This window comes from Taurulus bubalis (genome assembly GCF_910589615.1).
Source record: "Taurulus bubalis genome assembly, chromosome: 14".
Taxonomy (NCBI): domain Eukaryota; kingdom Metazoa; phylum Chordata; class Actinopteri; order Perciformes; family Cottidae; genus Taurulus; species Taurulus bubalis.
In genome coordinates, this window is record NC_136602.1 from 1,918,848 (window position 1) to 1,928,473 (window position 9,626).

Genomic DNA, 9,626 nt, shown 5'->3' on the forward strand with positions numbered 1-9,626 from the left:
ACTCGTGGTCCGTGTACGACGCGACGCCCACCCACTCTTACGAGGAGGGTTGCTACAGCGTCTTGGAGGAGAGGGAGAAAATATTTGAGAGGAGAAGAAAGAGAAAACGCTGGGTCATGAATTATAGAGCAGATCACTTTCGTCTGGGTCCGGGGGGAGAGGGAGAGACCACGGGGGAGAGAGAGATTCACCCCCTATTCTTCCAGCCCTGTCTGGTACGTGGGAAGCCACCGGGGAGAGCGATTTATGGCCAATTGAAGCGGCAGCAACATCCCTTGGAAGGCAACGAGTGGATCCATAGCAACGATCCTAGCGGGGCATATTAATCCCCTGCTTTATGTAGTGCTAAGTGTACAATAGTAATCAGGATTGGAGTAGGCCCCACTGATCATTAAGGGAAAAGGCTATATAAAGAATTCATAATGGGATTAGCCCACGGCGAATGGAGAAAGAGAGAGAGAGAGACAAGAGAGTGTGGGTAGATGTCTGGAGGATGAGGACACGGAGAGATGGGCAGGGAGGGGGGGGCACAACGCTGGAATTAAATCACCCATCAAATTGCATGGAGGAATTTTAATTTACAGGTTAATGTCGTATTGTGTGACTAATCACAGCCAACCGTTTCAATGGAGCAGTGGAAAAATCACTCGGGTGAATCATGAGGGTGAATCATGAGGGTAAATCATGGGGGTGAATCATGAGGATAAATCACAGGGGTGAATCATGGGGGGGGGGGGTAAATCACGGGGGTAAATCATGGGGGTGAATCAATCATGGCGGTAAATCACGGGGGTGAATCATGAGGGTAAATCACGGGGTTGAATCACGAGGGTGAATCATGGGGGTAAATCATGTGGGTAAATCATGAGGGTAAATCATGAGGGTAAATCATGAGGGTAAATCATGGGGGTAAATCATGAGGGTAAATCATGAGGGTAAATCATGGGGGTGAATCATGGGGGTAAATCATGGGGTAAATCATGAGGGTAAATCATGGGGGTAAATCATGGGGGTGAATCCTGGGGGTAAATCATGGGGTAAATCATGAGGGTAAATCATGAGGGTAAATCATGGCGGTAAATCATGGGGGTGAATCATGGGGGTAAATCATGAGGGTAAATCATGAGGGTGAATCATGGGGGTAAATCATGGGGGTGAATCATGGGGGTGAATCATGGGGGTAAATCATGGGGTAAATCATGAGGGTAAATCATGGGAGTAAATCACGGGGTCTGCTGCAACACATTGGAGAGCTGCGACTAGTCGTTCCTAGATGGTGAAAAGTACAAAAACAGTAACAATGATGTGTTTGGATGTTCACAGCTGATATCATAGCAGAGCAAAATAAGAAAAAGTTTGCAGGAAACTTTGTCTGTTGAAGTATATTTCAGATTTTCACACACACACACACACACACACACACACACACACACACACACACGCACACACACACACACACACACACACACACATGCACAGTGCAAATTAACCATATTTCTATACAATTCTACCGTGCCAAAACTATTAGTTTTTAACAAGTTTGGGAGGGTTTGGATCCGTTTGGCAGGTAGCCCGACTGTAAAAGGTTCCACATGACCTGCAGATGTAGTAATGAAGCACATTATCACACATCCTCTTTCTCTCTGTTTCTCCCAATCAAATCTGATGCGAGCTCCTTTGTCAGTAGTTATGCGATTGTGTTTTCATGGCCCACGGCACAACTGCCTCCTATGCAGTTAAATTCCTCACATAAACAGTTAAGATTGTACTTTTTCCTTCTTGCCACGTCCTCGTTCAAAGTGTAAAACTCAGTTAAACTTCAAACCAGAGGCCTCGTTTATAGAAAGGTTTTATGGTCATATTTGATCTCAAACATACCCAGAGAATCCACTACAGCAGATGCAGTAGATACTTGGCAGACTGTGGAGGAAGTCGGGGCACGTCCAACAGGAGAGGGCACCCTAAGGCCCAGGGAGGGCACCCTAAGGCCCAGAACATGCTGAAGGGTGGACTCATTCTGGCCAGTGTAGATGGATGATGGATGGATGGATGGATGAGTGGATGAGTGGATGGATGAGTGGATGAGTGGATGGATGGGTGGATGGATGGAGGGATGAGTGGATGGAGGGATGGATGGATGAGTGGATGGATGCAGAGTGGGTGGATGATTTGGTGATTGGATTGATGGATGGATGACTGGATGATGGATGCTGTATGAATAGATGATGGATGATGGTTGATGGATGGATGATTTATGGATGATTGATGGATGGATGATGGATGAATGGTTGATGGATGAATGGATGATGGATGAACAGTGAATGATGGTTGATGGATGGAAGATGATGGTTGATGGATGATGGTCGATGGTTGATGGATGATGGTCGATGGTTGATGGATGATGGTTGATGGTTGATGGATGGAGGATAATGGAGGATGGATGGATGGTTGATGGATGATGGTTGATGGATGGAGGATGATGGATGGATGGATGATGGTTGATGGTTGATGGATGGAGGATAATGGAGGATGGATGGATGGATGATGGATGTTGGGTGGATAATGGATGGATGATGGATGATGGTTGATGGAAGGAGGATGATGGATGGATGATGGATGGAGGATGATGGATGATGGATGGATGATGGATGGATGGATGATGGATGGATGGATACAAGGCCCTTTACAGTAACGTTTAGCAATCCTCTCTTTGAACAAACAATGATCTTTTCTGAATTGGCTTCACAGGAAAAGGACCATTTCACCTCATGCTTACGGTCCATTAATTACAATTTACACACCCAACTACATCAAACGAGGACATATCGCCGTATTCAATGGCAATTACTCTCCGATATAAAGCATAGCAATGATTTAAATGTCTGTGTTTCTGTGAAAGAAGAACAGTAACACCAGAATCATCACCACAACCTGCCAGCACCCTGTCAACATAGTGTACCGCCAACAAAGCGCCAGCGCCTCACCAGCACGTTTCTATCACACCCAGAAGGACAAAACAGCTCCGATATCTCCGGTTCTATGACAGTATTATACAAAAAGCACCTTGACCCCACCGCCAGGCCACCAGCATCCACACAGTAAGTTCAGCTGAAGCCTCTCCATTACTAATTCCATCTCGGGCCCTTGGCTCGCTCTCCTTCATCACCGCGGCAGACCGGGGGGAGGACTTTATTACCGCCACAGCTCGTTAGCTTGAGTGGTCTTAATGAAGCAGCGTGGCGATCAGACAGAAATCATGCTGCCGAGGCCCTGCGTCATTACACCGGCCTTTAATTACGCTGATATATGGCCGGGACGGATCCTCCGCACCGCAGAAACTCACCAAGTCCTACAACTCTACTCTATCACACACGCAGAGTCTGTCCACAGAGAGATTACCGGCTCTTTTGTTCTGGAAACTTCCACTATTACATTTACACTCATTGCAGATTTGACTGTTTTATAACACGTTTGAGTACTCACATTTTGCACAGCACTTCCTTCTTGTCTAGGGGTGAAAACAACATTTAAAAACTCTCCAGAGGAGGAGTGCTGTGTTTTCAATCCGAGCATGCTTCTGCACACAGCAGGTGGGGGAGAGGAGCTCGGGACAGATCCAGGCCAAGTCTTAGTAAGATGGGGAAAGCAACTTGACTGGGTGACAACAGGCCTGAAAAAAAAGGTACTGTTGTGTTTGTCATTACTATTCATGAGTTTACTTCAAATTGTATTCTCCCAATGAGAAGGACTTCCAAAAGGCCCTTCAGGGGGTTCTGAACAAGCAGCACATCCAACTTTATAGTCAAATAGCAACAAGAAGTGATACCACGTCTGCTTGGATTTCTAAACTAATGTTCTGTAAAGTTCTCCCTCATGGTTTGTGGGTCCAGGTCTTGTGTATTTCATTCACGACGACGCACATTCATACCAAAGGTTTGACATTATTCCATCTACATGTGCTACAATGTGGCAACAAAGACAGAAGAAGAAGAAGAAGAAGAAGAAGAAGAAGAAGAAGAAGAAGAAGAAGAAGAAGAAGAAGAAGAAGAAGAAGAAGAAGAAGAAGACGGTTAGCTGGTTAACATGGATGTAAGCAATTGTGGATTTAAAATAGCTTCTTTTTTTAAGCGCTTTTGCAAATGTTTTATGAAAGAAAAAATGCATTCAACAATGTGTTCAACAATGTGCTTTCGTACTTTTAAGTAATTTCCAATCATTTGGTCCACTTCGACCAACTATAATGCGTTAGCATGCATGCAAGTGAGAATTTGTCAAAAGTCAAAAATGTAAACATTTCTGCTCGACTCTTCACTTAATAAATACACACTTGACACTTCAATAACAGACATGCGTCAACATACTTGTATTTATCATATCTAATTGTACATGTTCCTATATTTCCATGTTATGTATTATACAATTGCACTGTGCTTATTGTCCAATCACCAAGCCTTGTATGTGCAAACACACGTTTCTGGTTGTGAACATTCACGTTGTCTCTGGTTCTCCTTCTGGTTTCAGACTCAGACTTCAGCAGCACGTCTGCAGGAGTTACGCGTTACCGTCTGCTGCGTGGAACACATTCCATTTTCTTTTTTTTCTCCATTGGACTCAGAGTTATGATAGCTATATTATGTCACGCTCCCCTACCTCCTTCATTATTCAAAATGAAGAGGATTCCAGTTATATAACACCAGGGCAGAAGTTCTTATGAGATTTGGAAAGCTCAGCACTCGACGTCTCCGCTCCGTGTTAATTGGTTTTGCTTTTGAAAGGCCATCATTTTCTTTCGGGCCCATTAACTATAATGCTCCGGAGTCCGGGATTAGTTCGCACTCAGTAAGACTGCTGTGTTGTCGTTAAATTCAATTTAACGGGGCACCCACCGGTGCTAATTACTGCTAACCCCACTTACTGGTCCATGTCAGCCGGGTCACCGTCCCCCGTGAAAAGACTCCCGCGTGGGCTCTGTTTCTCCTCACCTCTCGGCCTGCTGGTTGTTTTTAGAGAATAACAATAATCATTTATATAGACTTCTATAAAACAGAGGAGTCGCCCCCTGGTGGTCAGGAGAGAGAATGCAGCTTTAACACATGAAGCATAGACTTCTATACAACCAGAGGAGTCGCCCCCTGGTGGTCAGGAGAGAGAATGTAGCTTTAACACATGAAGCATATACTTCTATACAACCAGAGGAGTCACCCCCTGGTGGTCAGGAGAGAGAATGCAGCTTGAATGAATGAATATATACTTTATTAATCCCCAAGGGGAAATTTAGTGTCGCGTAGCAGCCATTTACACAGAAAATAAGATAAGATAAGATATAAGAACAACGGGGATGAAAGATATGTGCAATAATAATACTAATAGAATAAAGATGAAAATAACAACAACAATAAAATAGCTGTATGAAAGAAAGAATAACAGAGTATTAATTTAGGAATTAACTTAAAGCTTTAACACATGAAGCATATACTTCTATACAACCAGAGGAGTCGCCCCCTGGTGGTCAGGAGAGAGAATGCAGGTTTTAAGACACTTCCACTCTGCAGAACCGGATGTTGCTGCCTGGCTAAGCCCTGAATGTTTGTAACGACAGTTTCCTTTGAAAGCTGAACCCTTAACATCCTAAACGTAAATCACGTAATCAATAATCCGTATTCATTTGACAATACAGTACTGGTTTATTTCCGTCTGCTGCCAAGAGAAACTGACCTTTAAAATGGACTCTCCTTCCCACTTGGCCGGGCGGATGTGCTTTCGGAATCGTTTGTGCAGGTTGCAGGTAAAAGATTCATTATTCCGCCCCAGCAGCGAGGAAGAGGAGGAGGAGGAGGAGGAGGAGGCCCGATGGCTTTTACCTGCCCGGCCCCTAAAAGCCTCCCAAGAAAAATATACCTGCATTACAGAGCCGTGCTGCGGAGAAAGTGTATTCACTATAGAAGCACTCCCAGTACCTGAATAAAAGATGAAATATTGAACACAGACTGTGGGGTTTTTAAGTTTATTATTTAGGCCAAGATGCTCTAATTGCTCTAATGCAATGGAGTTGATTTTTTTCTTCTTCTTTCAGTTTCCAGACCTCTACTTAAATGCAGGATTGTAGGAAGGGACCCATATTGTCGGTGAGGTTGGCGCGAGGTCGACGCTGTACGTTTCGCGGCGGAGACATTAATTACTTTTTAATTTGCGGGGAGGGTTTTACAGACTCTTTAATTTTTCAGAGCCGCGGCTCTTTACCTGCAGGCTACGGAAAGGTGGGGAGGGAAGATCTAAATCTAAATGTGGAAGTTTTTAATGCGGACAACGATCACGCCGCCTCTATTATTAATGAGCAACGCAGCGCCGCCGTCAAAGCCAACGAGACCGAGAGGAACCTTTATCCGCACGGGGCTGAATGGAGACAAAACATCTGATTATCAACACTCAATTTTCTTTATAATTTAATGGGCTAAGAAATCTATGGTCACTTCAAAAGAAAATTCAAACTCCACAACTAATCTTACTTCAAATATGCCTGTTTTTTCCTCTTTACTCAGAATGAGCCTAATATTGTGAAATGACGCTTATCCTTCTTACTTATACATGTTTTAATATCTGTAAAGAATTGTTTTCATCTAGAGCCAAACACTATTTTATTTGCTCATAAATATCGAATCCTAGATGGAAATCTAAGAACTGTAACTGCTAATTGTGTCAACATATTAAATTATAGAGTTCAGGGATGACCTATTATTTTTTAATTTAAGATGCAACAGCTAACTTGGGGGGAGGAATGTTTACGTTCTCTGGGACTCGTTAGAAAAGCATTCAAAAGGATTCATGTGCATTTTATAAAGGCTCTGGAAAGTTTTGATTATTGTTGTGAAATTGATTATAAACAATTTAGGTTGTCTGAGCTTTTCTCACTGGGCTCCGTTGGCAGAAAGGAACTGGAGACGAAGGCTCCACAATCGCTGCATTGCATTGTGGGTAATGTAGGCGCCAGGAAGAGGAATCCAGGAAATGAAAAAGGCGATTTCTCTGATTTCGCTGCATTTCAACATTCCAAACTTTAGAATATTTTACGTTGCAAAGAGATTCTGAAAGCATCTCTATGTGGAAAGCTTCAGGAAGCTGTTTGTTCTGTTTCCTGAATCTGAAAAGTAATCATGACCCAAAGTGAGAGGAGTCGTTGATGTGAACATGAGACTCGTTGGAAACTGTAATTATGAACTTCACTGTAACTGCTCTGATAATTAAACTACAAATTTAGCCCAAAAAAAAAAGAGCCGAGGCAACGAGCGAGTCAGGAGAGATTTACTTTAAAACTACAACAATGCTGTTTACTCAAAGAAAAACTTCAATTTCTCTTCTTCGTACCGACATGAACGTGACTGTTGGACCCTGAACGCCCCGTCCACAGAGAGAGAGAGAGAGAGAGAGAGAGAGAGAGAGAGAGACACTCTGGTGTCACCTCTCACCTCCTTGTGTGTTGTGTTTGACATTTATCAGTAATGATGGGAATCCCCCCTCTCTCTCGCTCTCTCTCTCTCTTTCTCCAGCCCTTCCTCCTCCCCCTCTCTCTCTCCCTTCCTCCCCGTCCCTCTCTCTCTCTCTCCCTCTCTCTCCTTTCCTCCCCTCTCTCTCCCTTCCTTTCTCTCTCCCTCTCTCTCTCCCTTCCTCTCCCTCTCCCTCTCTCTCCCTTCAGCCCTTCCTCCCTCCCTCCCTCTCTCCTCCCTCCCCTCCTTCATCCATCCTTCCTCCCTTCCTCCCCTCTCTCCCTCTCTCACTCCCTTCCTCCCTTTCTCCCTCTCTCCCCCTTCCTCTCCCTCTCTCTCCCTTCCTCCCTCTCTCCCTCTCTCTCCCTTCCTCCCTTCGTCCCCTCTCTCACTCTCTCTCTCCCTTCCTCTCTCTCTCCCTCTATCTCCCTTCCTCCCTTCTTCCCCTCTCTCCCTCTCTCTCCCTTCCTCCCTTCGTCCCCTCTCTCCCTCTCTCTCTCCCTTCCTCTCTCTCTCCCTCTCTCTCCCTTCCTCCCTTCTTCCCCTCTCTCCCTCTCTCTCCCTTCCTCCCTTCGTCCCCTCTCTCCCTCTCTCTCTCCCTTCCTCCCCTCTCTCCCTCTCTCACTCCCTTCCTCCCTTTCTCCCTCTCTCCCCCTTCCTCTACCTCTCTCTCCCTTCCTCCCTCTCTCCCTCTCTCTCCCTTCCTCCCTTCGTCCCCTCTCTCACTCTCTCTCTCCCTTCCTCTCTCTCTCCCTCTATCTCCCTTCCTCCCTTCTTCCCCTCTCTCCCTCTCTCTCCCTTCCTCCCTTCGTCCCCTCTCTCCCTCTCTCTCTCCCTTCCTCCCTCTCTCCCTCTCTCTCCCTTCCTCCCTTCCTCCCCTCTCTCCCTCTCTCTCTCCCTTCCTCTCTCTCTCCCTCTATCTCCCTTCCTCCCTTCCTCCCTTCCTCCCCTCTCTCCCTCTCTCTCTCCCTTCCTCCCTCTCTCCCTCTCTCTCCCTTCCTCTCCCTCTCCCTCTCTCTCCCTTCCTCCCTTCCTTCTCTCTCTCCCTCTCTCTCTCTCTCCCTCTCTCCCTCTCTCCCTCTCTCCCTCTCTCTCCCTTCCTCTCCCTCTCCCTCTCTCTCCCTTCAGCCCTTCCTCCCTCCCTCTCTCCTCCCTCCCCTCTTTCCTCCCCCCTCCCTCCCTCCCTCCCTCCCTGCCTCCCTCCCCCCCCTCCCCCTCACAGTGAGACCCGTGCAGCCGGTCCTGTGGAATCCTACAGAATCTTCCTCCCCTGAAGATACAGAACAAATCATCGCTGGTTTTATCTCAGCTGGGGATGTCGATTTATCTAAATGAGCTTAGTCCCTCTAGCTGCCTGTCAGAGTTATTTCTCCCTCTACAACACCAGCCCCACCCTGACACCCTCCCTCCCTCTCATCTTCCTCCCCCTTCATCCCCTCCTCTTCCTCCTCCCGCTCTGATTCGGGAGGTTTAGATCCTTTCCATGTCTCCTTTGTTCTCTTCAGAGGGAGGGGACCGGAGGACGGGGCAGTAATGGGATTGGTACCCTGAACTGGGCACCAGTTCTGTTTCGAAGCCTGCCTTACTGGCCCAAAGACAAGTGTGTGCGTGTGTGTGTGTGTGTGTGTGTGTGTGTGTGTGTGTGTGTGTGTGTGTGTGTGTGTGTGTGTGTTATTCTGAGTCCCTTTAGTGTGCAGTGGAATGTACTTAATCTGCCTGCCATCATAATGCAAATGAAGCTCCCCGGTCCCAGCGGGGACATACTGTGAGTGTGTGTGTGTGTGTGTGTGTGTGTGTGTGTGTGTGTGTGTGTGTGTGTGTGTGTGTGTGTGTGTGTGTGTGTGGAAGAGCCAGGCCCTTGACGGAGAATGCTGGAAAAGCTCTGGAGGGGGCATCAAAGAGTGGGCAAAGGCTTCTGTCACACCAACACAATGGCTCAGGACCAGGTCCAGTTACTTACACACACACACACACACACACACACACACACACACACACACACACACACACACACACACACACGCACACACACACACACAGGGCCATTGCAGCAGACTGAGATATGACACCATGCATGTGAAGTGGTGGAATGACTCTGACCTCTGAGAGACTCTGAATGTTTCAAAGCAGCAAATGAACAGGAGC